The sequence below is a fragment of the Tamandua tetradactyla genome, chromosome 18 (genome assembly GCF_023851605.1).
Source record: "Tamandua tetradactyla isolate mTamTet1 chromosome 18, mTamTet1.pri, whole genome shotgun sequence".
NCBI lineage: Eukaryota > Metazoa > Chordata > Mammalia > Pilosa > Myrmecophagidae > Tamandua > Tamandua tetradactyla.
The window spans coordinates 31,639,047-31,657,178 of NC_135344.1; the positions used below are offsets into that span (position 1 = coordinate 31,639,047).

The window sequence follows — 18,132 nt, forward strand, 5'->3', positions numbered from 1 at the left end:
AGTCATCGCCCTCCACGCTACACCAATTTCACGATCTGTACACTTAGTCCTGGCAATAAGATAAACTACGTCTTTTATTAGGAAACATTTTTTACTGAAGGCGGGAATGGCGGTTCAATTAGGTGCTAAAACAGTTTCCTGCATACCGCCATCACCCACAATATCAAAAAGTAAACAAAACAAAGCCAGAAACGTAAACTAGAATGACACGATCAGGAAGAGAAAGGGATGAAGAGAAAAATTTTTTTGCTTGACAAAAAAAAAGGAAAACTATTTACAACTTTTATTTAAAGGTAAGGTTCCTCCCCGTCCACACTCCAACCCAACGCGCTTTGCCGGGGCAAACAGTGAAACTACTTAAATAACAAAGAGGAGCAAAGGCCGCAGCGGGAGTCCTTCCCCTCCGAGTTTAACTTGATTCCCGTCCTAACTAAGAGGGGACTTAGGGACTGGAGGACCAACTCTGGCCCGAGCTCGAGGGACTGGAGCCACCGCGCCCAGCCCGACACGCGCAGGGGCCGCCGACCCGACTGAGCTCCGCAGGCGGCCGCGCTCGCTCGCTCTGCCCAGCAGACCTCCGGCCTCCCGCGCGCTCCCCGCCGCCTCCGCTGCCGCCGGGAGCCCGCCCCGGGGCGGGGAAGCCGCGGGCGGGGCGCACGGGCCTGGCCGGGGGAAGGGGAGGGGACATGGCGCGGTTACCTGGGCTCGGGTGGTGGCGAGAGAAGTCCGCTCTCCCGCCGTTGTTCCCCCAGCAATACAGACTGCTCCTCAGCCCCCGCCTCAGAGAGCCTGGGCCAGTCCGCCCCCTTCTCGGCGCGGCACCGCTGCCCGTGCGGGCCGGACCAGCTCGAGCTCCCGGGCCACCCCGCGACTGGGGGCCTCTCTTGCGGGACGCCTGGCTCCCCTCACCCGCTCCCGCCCTCCGGACGGCCGCGGAGCCGAGGGGAGGGCGAGAAGGGCCCGAGGAAGAGAGCTGGCGGGCACCAACGGGGGCTTCTCCACCCAAGCTGCTCCGTTACCGCAGCGGCGACGACGACCAGGGCCGTGTTGTTGCTGCCAACTTGTCGAACGGACACTGAGCATGCGCGCGCAGGGACCACATCCGGGTAATTTCAGGGTTTGGCCCTTTTCCCCCTTAGCTTTCCCTTCTCCCCAGTGCCCCCGCCTCCTGCCCTGTGTGACGGGTAGAGTCGCTCTGCGCAGGCGCTCGCGGGGTAGTGCTGGTCCGCGCACAGCCGAGAGTCCCGGCCCTTGCTTGGGCCCCGGCGGAGGGGGTTGTTTCACGATGGTGTGGGGGAAAGGCTGCATGCAGAGAGTGGTCATCAAAGAAGTTGGCATCCCTTTCCAAAAAGTGCACAAGCAGAATGGAAGAAGGGGCTGCATTCCTACAGAATCGGCGTAATAGTTTGCGTCTAAGTGTTTGTGATCAGCGGTCAGCGGAGTATTTTTTTTTTCTTTTAGGACCTACGTGGATGCAAAAATTAGATTTTAAAAGCCCAATCTAGCTCAGAGGAGAGGGTAGTTGTACTGATTTAATTCGGGAAGAGACTGGCGGTAACCGGGCCTTCCTTCTCTTCCTACCAGCCCTGGATCACCCCGGGTTAAGGAGATGCGCATGACATTAACCAAGGAATCATATTTGATAGTCTTGCCAGGTATTGTGAAATGTGAGTGATTCTTACTGGAAGAGTTTAGGCGGAATCTCAGAGTTGAAAGAGACTTTCGATGTCATACAACACCACTAACTGAGTTACTTGTTGGCTGAGGAAAGACATAAACTCTGCTGTTCATTCCATACTTTTTGAATTTTCACGAGACATTTCTCTTGTAATTTAAAAAGTATCAGCACACTGTCTGATGTACATAGGCATTTTTTTTCCATGAACTCCGAACCACTTCTCATTGGACGTCACACCAAGACTAACAATTAGAAAGTTCTGAAGTCCTTTCTTAGGCCTTATCCCGCAGGAACTCCACTCCTCCTGACCTTCGCACCACTCAGAGCCAGGTTGTGTCCTCTCCATCAAACCACAGGCTCTTCCCTCTTCTACGAGAAAGCCCCTTAAACAAATGTCTTCATACTGGCGTTTTCATACACCTGGGGGTTCATGAAGACGTCCCAAGGCCAGTTTTAAGGATATTCATTTCCAGACTCTTCCACTACATTCTGTACTCTTCTCAAAAATTGTTCAGCCCTAGAAGGCACAGCATTCCATTTAAAAATTGTCTTTCTACCTTACAAAAGAAAGTCAAACTCACACATTACTAGGGTGCATGACCCAAGATGTAAAAGTCGCCAGGGCAATTCAAAAAGAGAGTTCAAAAACTTGGTGTCTATGCTGAGAAAGTGAACTACCCTAATAAGTTGATATTAAATTGCTTTGCAAGACAGGTGGTTTCCAATTCTTCACTGTCAGCAAAATTGAAGGAAAACCTAAGTTGTCAGCTTATAAATTATTAAAAATTATTTGGTAATGGATCAATTTGTGATTCTCAGACGTACACCTCAGGAGTATAGAGAATTGAGTAACATTGCTATAACTAAACTTCTCCCATTCCCATCTGTATTAGTTATCTATTGCTATATAACAGTATTACCACAAATTTAGCAGGTTAAAACAGCATACATTTATTGTCTCACAGTTTCCATGGGTCAGGAGTCCAGGCACAGCTTAGCCCCATCCTTTATAATGTTGCAGTCAAGGTGTCAACCAGGTCTTGGTGTTTATCTGAGGCTCCATGGAGAAAGGACCCACTTCCAAGGTCACATGCTTTTGGCAGTATTCAGTCCCTCATGGGCTGCAGGACAGAGGACCTCAGTCCTTTACTGGCTGTCTGCTAGAGGGCCTTTCAGTACCTTACCATGTGGCCTTCTCCATAGGGAAGCGCACAGTTTGGCAGCTTGCTTGTTTAAAGCCAACAAAGGGAAGAGTTTCTCGGCAAGACAGAGTTTACAGTTTTATGTAGCATAATCACACAAACATAATCACAAACATCCTGTCACCTTTGGCATCAAAAGCACATCACAGATCCCAACCATATTCAAGAGGAGGGGACTACCAGGACGTGAACACCGGGAGACAGGGATCCTAGGGCTACTTCAGAACCTGTCTACTACACAATCTATTTATGCAAATAACGTTTCCTCTAAACTCAATCTCTTATTTCTCTTCAGGTTCCCTTCACATTCTTGCTCAAGGGCAACTCAGCTTTCCCCTGAGGACACTGTTATCCCTTTCCCTTATCAAGTCCTGCTGATTGTGTTTTCAACCATCAACCTCAAAGAGAGGGCTTAGACTTGCAGTAGGTGTCCTTGGTCCTTGTCATTGCTCCCAGATCACCCTCTTCCTCCTCCCTGTAAGTCTCACTCCAGCTTTAAATTTTGTTATCCAGAGCCCCTTATTGTTACACTCATTCCCCTCCATTTTTTTTTTTAGCTCGGATGCAGCTTCATTCAGTGTTTTAACATGATTACTTTACAATTAGGTATTATTGTGCTGTCCATTTTTGAGTTTTTGTATCTAATCCTGTTGCACAGTCTGTATCCCATCAGCTCCAATTACCCATTATCTTACCCTGTTTCTAAGTCCTGCTGGACTCTGTTACCAATGACATATTCCAAGTTTATTCTCGAATGTCGATTCACATCATTGGGACCATACGGTATTTGTCTTTTAGTTTTTGGCTAGACTCACTCAGCATAATGTTCTCTAGGTCCATCAATGTTATTACATGCTTCATAATTTTATCCTGTCTTAAAGCTGCATAATATTCCATCGTATGTATATACCACAGTTTGTTTAGCCACTTGTCTGTTGATGGACATTTTGGCTGTTTCCATCTCTTTGCAATTGTAAATAACGCTGCTATAAACATTGGTGTGCAAATGTCCGTTTGAGTTTTTGCCCTTAATTCCTTTGAGTAGATTCCCAGCAATGGTATTGCCAGGTCGTATGGCAATTCTATATTCAGCTTTTTGAGGAACCGCCAAACTACCTTCCACAGTGGTTGCACCATTTGACATTCCCACCAACAGTGGACAAGTGTGCCTCTTTCACCGCATCCTCTCCAGCACTTGTCATTTTCTGTTTTGTTGATAATGGCCATTCTGGTGGGTGTGAAATGATATCTCATTGTGGTTTTGATTTGCATTTCTCTAATGGCCAGGGACACTGAGCATCTCTTCATGTGCCTTTTGGCCATTTGTATTTCCTCTTCTGAGAGGTGTCTGTTCAAGTCTTTTTCCCATTTTGTAATTGGGTTGGCTGTCTTTTTGTTGTTGAGTTGAACAGTCTCTTTATAAATTCTGGATCCTAGACCTTTATCTGATATGTCGTTTCCAAATATTGTTTCCCATTGTGTAGGCTGTCTTTCTACTTTATTGATGAAGTTCTTTGATGCACAAAATTGTTTAATTTTGAGGAGCTCCCATTTATTTATTTATTTCTTCAGTGCTCTTGCTTTAGGTTTAAGGTCCATAAAACTGCCTCCAATTGTAAGTTTCATAAGATATCTCCCTACATTTTCCTCTAACTGTTTTATGGTCTTAGACCTAATGTTTAGATCTTTGATCCATTTTGAGTTAACTTTTGTGTAGGGTGTGAGATATGGGTCTTATTTCATTCTTTTGCATATGGATATCCAGTTCTCTAGGCACCATTTATTGAAGAGACTGTTCTGTCCCAGGTGAGTTGGCTTGACTGCCTTATCAAAGATCAAATGTCCATAGATGAGAGGGTCTATATCTGAGCACTCTATTCGATTCCATTGGTCCATATATCTATCTTTATGCCAATACCATGCTGTTTTGACCACTGTGGCTTCATAATATGCCTTAAAGTCAGGCAGCACGAGACCTCCAGCTTCGTTTTTTTCCTCAAGATGTTTTTAGCAATTCTGGGCACCCTGCCCTTCCAGACAAATTTGCTTATTGGTTTTTCTATTTCCGAAAAATAAGTTGTTGGGATTTTGATTGGTATTGCATTGAATCTGTAAATCAATTTAGGTAGGATTGACATCTTAACTATATTTAGTCTTCCAATCCATGAACACGGTATGCCCTTCCATCTATTTAGGTCTTCTGTGATTTCTTTTAACAGTTTTTTGTAGTTTTCTTTATATAGGTTTTTTGTCTCTTTAGTTAAATTTATTCCTAGGTATTTTATTCTTTTAGTTGCAATTGTAAATGGGATTCGTTTCTTGATTTCCCCCTCAGCTTGTTCCTTACTAGTGTATAGAAATGCTACAGATTTTTGAATGTTGATCTTGTAACCTGCTACTTTGCTGTACTCATTTATTAGCTCTAGTAGTTTTGTTGTGGGTTTTTCCGGGTTTTCGACGTATAGTATCATATCGTCTGCAAACAGTGATAGTTTTACTTCTTCCTTTCCAATTTTGATGCCTTGTATTTCTTTTTCTTGTCTAATTGCTCTGGCTAGAACCTCCAACACAATGTTGAATAATAGTGGTGATAGTGGACATCCTTGTCTTGTTCCAGATCTTCGGGGGAATGTTTTCAATTTTTCCCCATTGAGGATGATATTAGCTGTGGGTTTTTCATATATACCCTCTATCATTTTAAGGAAGTTCCCTTGTATTCCTATCCTTTGAAGTGTTTTCAACAGGAAAGGATGTTGAATCTTGTCAAATGCCTTCTCTGCATCAATTGAGATGATCATGTGATTTTTCTGCTTTGATTTGTTGATATGGTGTATTACATTAATTGATTATCTTATGTTGAACCATCCTTGCATACCTGGGATGAATCCTACTTGGTCATGATGTGTAATTCTTTTAATGTGTTGTTGGATACGATTTGCTAGAATTTTATTGAGGATTTTTGCATCTATATTCATTAGAGAGATTGGCCTGTAGTTTTCTTTTTTTGTAATATCTTTGCCTGGTTTTGGTATGAGGGTGATGTTGGCTTCATAGAATGAATTAGGTAGTTTACTCTCCACTTCAATTTTTTTGAAGAGTTTGAGGAGAGTTGGTACTAATTCTTTCTGGAATGTTTGATAGAATTCACATGTGAAGCCGTCTGGTCCTGGACTTTTCTTTTTAGGAAGCTTTTGAATGACTAATTCAATTCCTTTACTTGTGATTGGTTTGTTGAGGTCATCTATGTCTTCTTGAGTCAAAGTTGGTTGTTCATGTCTTTCCAGGAACCCGTCCATTTTCTCTAAATTGTTGTATTTATTAGCGTAAAGTTGTTCATAGTATCCTGTTATTACCTCCTTTATTTCTGTGAGGTTAGTAGTTATGTCTCCTCTTCCATTTCTGATCTTATTTATTTGCATCCTCTCTCTTCTTCTTTTTGTCAATCTTGCTACGGGCCCATCCATCTTATTGATTTTCTCATAGAACCAACTTCTGGCCTTATTGATTTTCTATATTGTTTTCATGTTTTCAATTTCATTTATTTCTGCTCTAATCTTTGTTATTTCTTTCCTTTTGCTTGCTTTGGGATTAGTTTGCTGTTCTTTCTCCAGTTCTTCCAAGTGGACAGTTAATTCCTGCATTTTTGCCTTTTCTTCTTTTCTGATATAGGCATTTAGGGCAATAAATTTCCCTCTTAGCACTGCCTTTGCTGCGTCCCATAAGTTTTGATATGTTGTGTTTTCGTTTTCATTCGCCTCGAGATATTTACTAATTTCTCTTGCAATTTCTTCTTTGACCCACTCGTTGTTTAGGAGTGTGTTGTTGAGCCTCCACGTATTTGTGAATTTTCTGGCACTCCGCCTATTATTGATTTCCAACTTCATTCCTTTATGATCCGAGAATGTGTTGTGTATGATTTCAATCTTTTTAAATTTGTTAAGACTTGCTTTGTGACCCAGCATATGGTCTATCTTTGAGAATGATCCATGAGCACTTGAGAAAAAGGTGTATCCTGCTGTTGTGGAATGTAATGTCCTATAAATGTCTGTTAAGTCTAGCTCATTTATAGTAATATTCAGATTCTCTATTTCTTTATTGATCCCCTGTCTAGATGTTCTGTCCATTGATGAGAGTGGTGAATTGAAGTCTCCAACTATTATGGTATATGAGTCTATTTCCCTTTTCAGTGTTTGCAGTGTATTCCTCACGTATTTTGGGGCATTCTGGTTCAGTGCATAAATATTTATGATTGTTATGTCTTCTTGTTTAATTGTTCCTTTTATTAGTAGATAGTGTCCTTCTTTGTCTCTTTTAACTGTTTTACATTTGAAGTCTAATTTGTTGGATATTAGTATAGCCACTCCTGCTCTTTTCTGGTTGTTATTTGCATGAAATATCTTTTCTCAACCTTTTACTTTCAACCTATGTTTATCTTTGGGTTTAAGATGTGTTTCCTGTAGACAGCATATAGAAGGATCCTGTTTTTTAATCCATTTGCCAATCTATGTCTTTTGATTGGGAAATTCAGTCCGTTAACATTTAGTGTTATTACTGTTTGGATAATATTTTCCTCTAACATTTTGCCTTTTGTATTATGTACGTCATATCTGATTTTCCTTCTTTCTACACTCTTCTCCATACCTCTCTCTTCTGTCTTTTTGTATCTGACTCTAGTGCTCCCTTTAGTATTTCTTGCAGAGCTGGTCTCTTGGTCACAAATTCTCTCAGTGACTTTTTGTCTGAGAATGTTTTAATTTCTCCCTCATTTTTGAAGGACAATTTTGCTGGATATAGGAGTCTTGGTTGGCAGTTTTTCTCTTTTTGTAATTTAAATATATCATCCCACTGTCTTCTAGCTTCCATGGTTTCTGCTGAGAAATCTACACATAGTCTTATTGGGTTTCCCTTGTATGTGATGGATTGTTTTTCTCTTGCTGCTTTCAAGATCCTCTCTTTCTCTTTGACCTCTGACATTCTAACTAGTAAGTGTCTTGGGGAACGCCTATTTGGGTCTAATCTCTTTGGGGTGCGCTGCACTTCTTGGATCTGTAATTTTAGGTCTTTCATAAGAGTTGGGAAATTTTCAGTGATAATTTCTTCCATTAGTTTTTCTCCTCCTTTTCCCTTCTCTTCTCCTTCTGGGACACCCACAACACGTATATTTGTGCGCTTCATATTGTCCTTCAGTTCCCTGATACCTTGTTCAAATTTTTACGTTCTTTTCCCGATAGTTTCTGTTTCTTTTTGGAATTCAGATGTTCCATCCTCCAAATCACTAATTCTATCTTCTGTCTCTTTAAATCTATCATTGTAGGTATCCATTGTTTTTTCCATCTTTTCTACTTTATCCTTCACTTCCATAAGTTCTGTGATTTGTTTTTTCAGTTTTTCTATTTCTTCTTTATGTTCAGCCCATGTCTTCTTCATGTCCTCCCTCAATTTATCGATTTCATTTTTGAAGAGGTTTTCCATTTCTGTTCGTATATTCAGCATTAGTTGTCTCAGCTCTTGTATCTCATTTGAACTATTGGTTTGTTCCTTTGACTGGGCCATATTCTCAATTTTCTGAGCGTGATCCGTTATCTTCTGTTGGCGTCTGGGCATTTAGTCAGATTTCCCTGGGTGTTGGACCCAACAGGTTGAAAGATTTTTTGTGAAATCTCTGGGTTCTGTTTTTCTTATCCCGCCCAGTAGGTGGCACTCGTGGCACACGTTTGCCTCACGTGTTTGGAAGGGATCCCCCCGGTCACCAATCTCCGCAGCCTGGGGATTTCCGATCCAATTCTCTCCGTTGGTTCGGGGGGCCGCGCGTGGTGGGGGCGTCAGCCACCGAGGCTTGAGGGGACCCTGTGTTTGGTCGCCGGCCGCAGCGGGCCCGGGGAATTCGCCACCGGACCAGGAAGTCGCCCGAGGGGGAGGGGCGTCGGTCACAGGCCGCCACGGCCTGTGGAATTCCCCACCGGACCAGGAAGCTGCCCGTGGGGGAGGGCCTCTGCGGCTTGGGTAGCCCTCTGATCCGAGACTCGTAGCCGGACCAGGAAACCGCCCACAAAAGAGGGGCGCCGGCCGCCTCGGCTTCGGAAACTTGCCTCTCCGAGACTCTCAGCCGGCCCGGGAAGGAGGGAGGGAGGAGCTCCGGCTGCCACAGCTGCCGCTGCTCTGGAAATCACACGCTGCTCGGGGATCTCACCGCAGCCGAGTCTCACAGTCAGACTAGCCAGTCCAGACTGGGGTACGCTGTGTGTCCATTCCCTGCCGTGGCCCCAGGAGCTGTTCTGCACTGTTTCAGTTCACCTAGTAGTTGCTTTGGAGGAGGAGCTAAGACGCACGTACCTTACTAAGCCGCCATCTTGGCCCCCCCTCCATTTTTTTTTTCATAATTTGTTCCTGTCAGTTTCTCCCATACCACTTCTGTCTTCATCCTAGGTGGTTATAATATATATTTACATGATGTTTCCAGTAACCCTGGCCTCTCAGTATCGTGAATTCTCCTCCTACAAGGATCTTGTCCTCCATCCTAATTCAGCCACTCACTGCCATGATCATACTCTAGCCTTTGTTATCAAACTCTACAACTTCTTCCTAATCACAATTTCAAAATTTCAAATTTCTCACACCATGAGCACCACCTCATATTTCCAGGTCACTCCCAGTAGTGCTCCCAACTCCAACAATTCTTCAACCCTCATATCATCTCTCCCCTCCTTACCCAGCTGAAAACCCTGGCCAGTCATTAAAATCACTCCCTTGCACACATCCTCAACCTATTTGCCCCTCCCGTAACCCTGATAAAAGCCATCTCCCACTTATTCCACTCTGGTACCCATGCAACTAAATGTAGCTAGGAACTAAAACACAATTGCAGTGACTAATTTCACTTTAATTGTATCACCAGGAACCTCAAATGGGCCCTTAGTTTTGCCCAGCTATCCAGTTTCCCTTTTCCAATCTCTAGATAACTATTTCATAATAACTTTGCTTTCTATTTCATTGAGATAATTGAAGCAATCAGTAGAAAACTTCTGCAGAATCCCACCATCACATCTACCCATATACCAACATCTATGATTTCTTCTCTGCCTTCCCCTCCATGCCATAGTTGAATTTTCCACGATCCTAGATAAACTCAGTCCCTTCACTTAAGCAATAGATATCAGTCCTCTCTCACCTAATCAACATCATCACCATCACTTCAGCAATTATCCTCCCTCTTCTATATTATCAATATTTCCTTCTCCACTGTATCATTCCTGTAAGCATACAAGCAACTATATTTTGCCATTGCTAAAAAGTCTTCTCTTTGACCTGCTTGCACTGTCAGTTACCTCCCCATTTCTCTGCTTCCTTTGAAGCAAAACTCCTAAAAGAGTTTTCTATATTTTGTCTCCAGTTCCTCTCTCATTCTCTCTTTTTTTTTCTTCAGGAGGAAACATACCATATGATAGCATTTATATAAAAATTAAAAAACATGCTAAACTCTAAATGCATGTTAAAACTCCAACATATGTAGTAAAATCATAACTACACACATAGGATTATGAATGTGACATACATTAGGTTTTCATAAGGGATAGGCATCCCGCCTCTCTTAAACCCATCCATTCAAGCTTTCACCCACACCCCTTTACCAAAACTACCCTTGCCAATATTAACAATGAACTTCATGTAGCTATATACCATGATCTGGTCTCACTTTTTATCTTAATTGACCTGTCTGTAACAACTGACACAGCTAATCACTTAATTCACTTTTTTCTTTTTAAACAATACTCTTGATTTTCCTCCTTCATCGCCATTTCCTCCTATCTCTGTCTTCTTTGCCAGTTTCATCTTTTCTCCTAGAACTCTTAACCTTACAGTGACCCAGGGCTCACTCATTGGTGATCTCATCCAGCCTCCTTGCTTTCAACTTCATCTAAGATATATCATTGCATATGATGACAACATCCAAATTATATCTCCAGCCTGACCTTTCACTTAAACGGATATCTGTTGTCTACTGGACATCTCAGACTTATGCCACAACCTGAACAATATCCTCTCCCAAACCTTTTTCCCACCAGGCAATTCCTCCTTGTAGTTTCTCTGTCCAGAAGCCTGGAAGACAGAGAACTGGTCATGCTGGACTCTTCAACCTTTGCTCCAATCCAGAGCCTGAGCATCCTTCACCACCTCCGCTGCTACTCCTGAGCTGAGCGACCGTCATCTTAGGGTAGAATTAGAGCAATAGTCTTCTAAAAGCCCTCGCTATTCTCATACTTATCCCTTAGAGACTATTTTCAACATAACAGCCAGAGTAACCCTCTTAAAACGTAAGTCAAATATTGTCATTCCTCTGCTTAGATCCCTGCAATGGCTCCCCATTTTGCTCAGTCTATACAATACTCTACAAAATTCTACAAGAGCTGCCCTTCATCCCTGTTATTACCTCTCCTATCTCCTATTATTCTCCTACAGGATCACTCTGTCCAGACTTACTGTCTTCCTTTGTTGATCCTAGAAGATGTTAGCTTTATTCCAAATTTAGAACCTTTGCACTAGCTGATCCCTTTGCCTGGTACACATTTCCCAAAAATATCTGTATGGCTACCCCTCCCTCACCTCCTTTGGTCAAATATCACTTTCTCATTGATGTCCACCCTGACCTGTTTAAAATTGCAACCAATTCTTTTCCTTTACACTCCAGATCCCTCTTACCTTCCCCTATTTTTCCCTCATAGCACTTATCTTCTTCAGACATTTATTATTATTATGTGTTATGCTTATTATTTATTGTCCCCACCCCACCCCCACAGAATGTAAGCTCCATGAGGGCAGGGATTTTTCTGTTATGTTTACTCATGTATTCGAAGTACCTAGAATAGCTATTGATACATAGAGAGTGCCCAAATAAATGTTTGTAGAATGAATGCACAAGATGTCTCATGCATCTATCCATAAAAATGAAAACTAGAAATAGAGTTGGTTCTGAACCTTATTTCATTTCAGCAGTAAAATTTGACCCTTTAACTTTTGTTTATTAAAATTTATGTTGTTTAGATCAATTTGATAATAAAAATTGTATTAATAAGATACTCATGATTTTTTTAACTTGGATATTCCTGGTCACAATTTTTTTTTAATTTTGTTTTAGGGAAATATGATGGGCTGATCAATAAAAGACTCTCTAGCATGAAATATATTAAAATGCTCAGGGGGCAAGTGGAATGGAAAAAACAAAATAAGGAGAAAAAAGTGATATAAATTTTTTTTAAAGAAAATCTTGTTCATGTATTTTTTAAATGGATGATGGGTTCATTATGATATTTAGATTCACTTGGGTACACTTCAAGAATGATGTAACAACCTCATTTTTAAATACCAATACTTAATGCCAGAAATAACAGTGCTTGTCATTATTTAAACTTTTGGGGAAACGTTTTAGATAAGACCTTTAAAAGTACAAGAAGAAACATAGTTTGTCAAATTCCTTGTAGGAAGTAAACTAGGAAGAAATTTTGAAGATCATAGTCCAAAGCACTCAAAGAGATCTATCACCTTTCCCTGAAACTTCTCCAGGTGTAACACCTCAATTCACACATCTTTCTATAATCTTGGGAGGCAAATTATTGAGACCTTTCTATTTCCTACTCCTAAGAATTCCTACTCCGACTCCTAAGAATATGAATTTCCCACGGGTGAGATTACAGGGCTTTAACCTTTTCATACCAGGGGTGAAGACAGAGACCTCCCTACCACTGCCCACTTAGAAAGGAATATAATAAAATATTAAGTTGGAAATGACCTAGCAAATGACAGTTCCAGGCACATGTTGGCATCATGATATTTTAGAGTAAACTTTATATTTTTTAAAATAAACCAAGTCACCTTGAAAATCACTTAACATTGATTAACCTGAACAGTGCAAGTGTTTACCACATTTCTAAAAGCAATGTGAAAAATTCTGTCATCTCCTTTGGCTTAAAATATAAGAAGTTATGCCAGAAGGTGTGGCAGGCAGTTGACTATCAAAGCATTTATTTGTTCCTTTAGTGTTAGAGGAGGGTAAAGATTTGTTGAGGCAGAGAGAAAATGAGTGGAACTAATGCTCCTCTTTGCTCTCTCCACACCACTTCCCCCAAAACTGTAATATCTGCTATCCATTCCAGATCCAGCATGGGTCACAAGGGCAGTGTGGAGAAAATCCCAAGGGAGAAAGGGGCGGTGGCAGGAAGGAAGGAATTAGGTGGGCTGGGAAGGGAAATCACAGCCCACCTATGACGGGCAGCCGTGCTCTGAATATTAACAAGAGTTTGGAAGGCAGCTGTACAAAACCGCTTTGTCAGTTCTGACCACCTCATTCAGGCAATGAATAGTTTATTGAATAATTCAGAGGTGCCAGGTTGTAAGGGAATTCAGAGATACATTTATTACAGTACATGCCCTTGAGTAACTCTCAATCTAGTGGAGAAAAGAGTGAAGACAATTCTAACAATATAGAATTGGAATACTGGAAGAGAAGAGTGAAGGAGCAGTTATATCTTCCCTGAGAGAGTTCAGAAGGCTCTTTGAGGAGGTGATATTTGAGCTGGATCTTGAGGTAGAGTAAGAGTTTGCCAGCAAAAAGGATTGAGTAACATATTCTCAATGTCTCTATGTTAAGGAATTATCTGTGTTTACATGAGTTTTAAGGTTGGATCTATCGTGTTTGGATATCTACAGTTTAGCTTGTGATTCAAGTTAAAATATGTAATTGAATAAATGGTATATATTTATGATTTAACATTTAATTTTACTAAGTTTGAAAACGGTATTAAAACATTTTAATGACCTTAAAATTCACTATAATTATACATTTGATTTATAGTATTTACTAATGTTATTTAAAAACTTGGAAAGGTGTTAAGTAGGACAATTAGATTTCTTAGAAATTATTAAGTATATAAATGAAAGAGAAAAATCTTTGAGTAAGATTGAGACAGAGGAAATGGCCTAGAGATAGGAAGATGGTTGGTGTCTTTGTGGAATGGTTAAAAAAAAAAAAAGATCAATATGTAGCCATAGATTTATTTGTCCACGTATAAACAAAAACAAAATAAAACAAAAACATCACTTATAAAAGGTTATATAAGGCCTAGAACAATGTGTATATGATGCTATCTTTTGTGTTTAAAAGGAGAAAATTTATGTATGTAGCTACTTGTACATGTATAAAGAAACTCTGTAAGAATATACCAGACACTTATAACTACAGCTACATGTGGAGGGGTAGTAATTAAGCAGTTCGGAAATAGGAGTGAAAGGCAATTTTTCATTGTACAATTTCTTTTATTTTTGAATCACATAAATGTATTACCTATTCAAAAAATTAAATTGAAATGTCATTAAAACTTGAAATTCGACATACAGCCTCATTCTTCTCCTTCAAGACCATACTCCTCCAGAAGCCATTCCCTAAAGTCAGTCAGAGTTGGTCACCTTTCTTTCTGATCCCAGACGAAGCAGTGAGATCCCTGAGGAGAGAGGTTCTTTTTCCACACTTTCTCCAAGTACTTAACACTGGGCCTTGTGCACCACAAGTGTCAGAGAATGTTTGTTGAATGAATGTATAGAAGAGAGAGGCAAGAGATGAGGCTGGGAAGATAAGACTATGAAGGAAGACATGCAGATTAATTGAACTCCATTCGAGGCCAATATTTTGTTTTGTTTTGTTCTTTATAATTATATTGAGATATAAGTTACATGTTATAAACTTTACCCTATATACAGTTTGAAAAGTTCAGGTAAGCATATACAATCAAACAACAATCACCAAAATCAAAATTTAGAATATCAGAGATGAGCTAAAGAATAGGGAGATATGTGGGTTATGGGATGTTTGAGGTGTTCTTTCTTACTTTTATTTTTATTCTTATCTTTACTGTTTTTGTAGTAATGAAAATGTTCAAAAATCTATTGTAATGACGTATGCACACTTTATGATGATACTGTGAACCACTGATTGTATACTTTAGATAATTATATCTCAATTGAAAAATCATTGAAGGAAAAAAACAATTTAGAACATGCCCATGATTCCAGAAAGTTCCCTTGTGCCACTTTGCAGGAACCAAAGTTGCTGGTTCCTGTTGCTAAGGTTTGGGCTTTCTAGAATTTCATATAAATGGAATCATACACATGTTGTCTTTTGTTTCTGGCTTCTTTCATTCAGCATGATGTTTTTTGAGATCAAAAATGATTTTGAGTGTATTAGTTGTTAGTTCCTTTTAATTGTCAAGTAGTATCCGATTGTATGTATATACCATTTTTTATTTATTCTGTTCACTAGATGATGGATATCTGAGTTGTTTCCATTTTTTTGTATATGAACAATGCTGCTATAAACATACATGAACAAGTCTTTGTGGACTTATGTTCACCTTACTATTGGGTAGGATATAGAGTTGTGGAATTACTGAGTCGTTTGCTAAGTGTATATTTAACTTTCTAAGAAACTCCAAACTCTTTTTCAAAGTGGTTTTACCATTTCCATTTCCCACTAGCAATGTATGAGACTTCCTATTGTACCACATCCTCTCCAACTCTTGGTAATGTTAGTCTTTTTAATTTTATCTATTTAATATGTAAAGTGATATCTCGCTATGATTTTAATTTGCAATTCCTTAATGACTTGTTGCCCATTTGGTATCTTCCTTGATGAAATGTCTTCAAATCTTTTGCTTTCTTAATATTTCTTATTATACTTTTTCCTCGTTTGTGGATTTCCAATTAATTTTGTTAACAATGTCTTTGGATGAAGATTTTTATTTTGATGAACTCCAATTAATGTTCTTTTGTTGTTTATAGTTTATGCTTTATGTGACCTATCTAAAACATCTTTGCTTAATTCAAGGTCACAAAGATTTTCTCCTATGACATCTTTTAAAAGTTTTTTGTCACTATACTACTAACACTTGGGTCTATGATCTATTTTGAGTTGATTTATATATGTGGTATGAGGAAAGAGTTAAAAGTTAACTCTATTCCATATAGGTATCAAGCTTTCCACATCATTTAATGAAATAAAAGCTATTCATTATGCATTGAATTGCCTTGGCACCTTTGTCAAAAATCAGTTGGCCATAAATCCTAAAGAACACCTAGGGCAATATAAGATTTTACAAAGGTTCCATGCACTAGGGTAACTTTCCAGAAACCTACAATCTCCAGATGGGTCCCTGGACCAGATACGTTCTAAAATCTAGGCGGCCCAGCCTCTCCAGAACATCAGCTAGGTCCATCTCCCTATCCCATAATACTGACAGCCCCTTCCAACATGAAAAAGTTAGGATGGCCATAGCCCAAATACCCCTAAAGAGTGGGATAGAAAGGTAAAAAATGTGGTGGAGTTATTTGGAGAAGGCAGGGTTTAACAAATGAATATAATTGCTGGATCATTAAATTGATCGTTCTTTTAGTCTCCAATATGTTAGAGCAGCTAGAAGTAAAAACCTAAAATTGTGGAATTGTAACCCATACCAAACTCTGAAATCTTTTCTAAAATCAATTAACCATCTAAGTGTGGGTATTTTTCTGGACTCTCTATTCTTGTGATATAAATGTCCATCCTTATGCCAATACCATATTATCTAATTGCCATAGCTTTATAATGACTCTTAAAAACAGAAAGTATAAGTTATCTGACTTTCTTCTTTTAAAAATTTATCTTGACTATTCTAGATCCTTTGCATTTCTATGTATACTTTAAAATTAGCTTGTTAATTTCTATTTTAAAAACGTATAGGAATTTTTATTGGAATTGCTTATTATCTATAAATCAATTTGAGGAAAGTTGACATGTTAACATACTGAGTCTTGCGATCCATGACCATGGTATACCTCTATATTTATTTTGGTCTTTAATTTCTCTCAGCAATATTTTATAGTTTTCATGTTCAGGCCTTGCATATCTTTTTAAAAAATTATTCCTAAATTCTTTCTGATACTATCATGAATTGACTAGTTTCCAAATATTAAACCAACTTTGCATTCCTGTGATAAACCAGGAATTAGTATAAACCAGTCTGATAAACCAGTCTTAGTATATTACCCTTTATATACATTGTTAAATTTGAATTGCTAATATTTTGTTAAGGATTTTACATCTATTTTCAGGAGGCATATTGGTTTGTATTTTTCTTTTCATGAGTTGTCTTTGTGTCTAGCTTTGGAATCAGGTATTATGGGCCTCATAACATGAGTTGAAAAGTAACCCTTCCTGTTCTGTTTTCAGATAAAGTTTGTGTGGAATGGTTCTGTCCATTTTTATAAACCTAAGATGAAGAAGAAAGCAGAGTTGCCCACAGAGCCTAAAACAGAAAGCCAGTATCTAAGCCACATTACAGATCTGTGCTTTTTTGAGTTCTACCCTGCTGACTCCTGATATATTTTGTTAATTAAACAAACAAATAAACCAAACATCTTTATTAAACAAGAACAATAAGTTTGGTCTACTCACAGCCTGATATTATTAACGCCATTGCAGTGATGCAGTTTAAAGAAAAGATGGGAAAGGTAATTAACATTTACATTTTTAAACCACATGATCAATTTAGTAGTCACAGAAGACTCATTTGTAAAAATCCAACACATTCTCATGATAAAACACACTTCATAAACCAGGAATAGGAGGAAAGTTCCTCACACTGACAAAGGACAATTGTGAAAAAACTCCAGCTACCATCACACTTAATGTGGAAGAGTGGAAGCTTTACCCCATCAGTCTGGAAGAAGACAAGGATGTCTGCTCTTGCCACTTCTATTCAACACTATAATGTAAGTTCTAGCCCAGGCAATTAGGTAAGAAAAAAAAATAAAAGGCATCCAGGGCAGGCCACAGTGGCTCAGCAGGTACAGTTCTCGCCTGCCATGCTGGAGACCTGGTTTGATTCCCGGGTGCCTGCCCATGAAAAAAAGGGGGAGGGGCATCCAGATTGAAAAGGAATAATTAAAACTATTTCTATTTACAGATGACAAGATCGTATACATAGAGAGATAACCCTAAAAAAGTCACAGAAATTATTAGAGCTAATAAATGAGTTCAGCAAAGCAGCAAGTATGAGCTCAAAATAGAAAAATTAGTTGTATTTCTACACACTAGCAGTTTGCAATCCAAAGATGAAATTAGGAAAACAATTTCATGTATAATAACATCAAAAAGAATAAAATAGTTACGAATAAGTTTAAGGAAGGGAGTATAAGACTGGTGCCGTGACAACTACAAAATATTTCTGA

The 18,132-nt window shown here is 39.5% G+C and overlaps 1 protein-coding gene and 1 pseudogene across 2 annotated transcripts in view; one reads left to right on the top strand and one right to left on the bottom strand.

Annotated features, from left to right (window-relative positions):
• SMAD4 (SMAD family member 4) overlaps nucleotides 1-1,125 on the bottom strand; it is a 78,498-nt gene extending 77,373 nt beyond the window's left edge. Inside the window, exon 1 of one of the 2 annotated variants that reach the window (XR_013165127.1) lies at nucleotides 700-1,125. The gene's annotated coding sequence lies outside the window, so the exon portion shown is untranslated. The remainder of the gene's footprint in view (nucleotides 1-699) is intronic. The other variant, XM_077135450.1, reaches the window with a different exon arrangement.
• Nucleotides 1-17,324, top strand: part of LOC143662407 (uncharacterized) — a 42,822-nt pseudogene extending 25,498 nt beyond the window's left edge.
• Nucleotides 17,325-18,132: the final 808 nt, after the last annotated feature.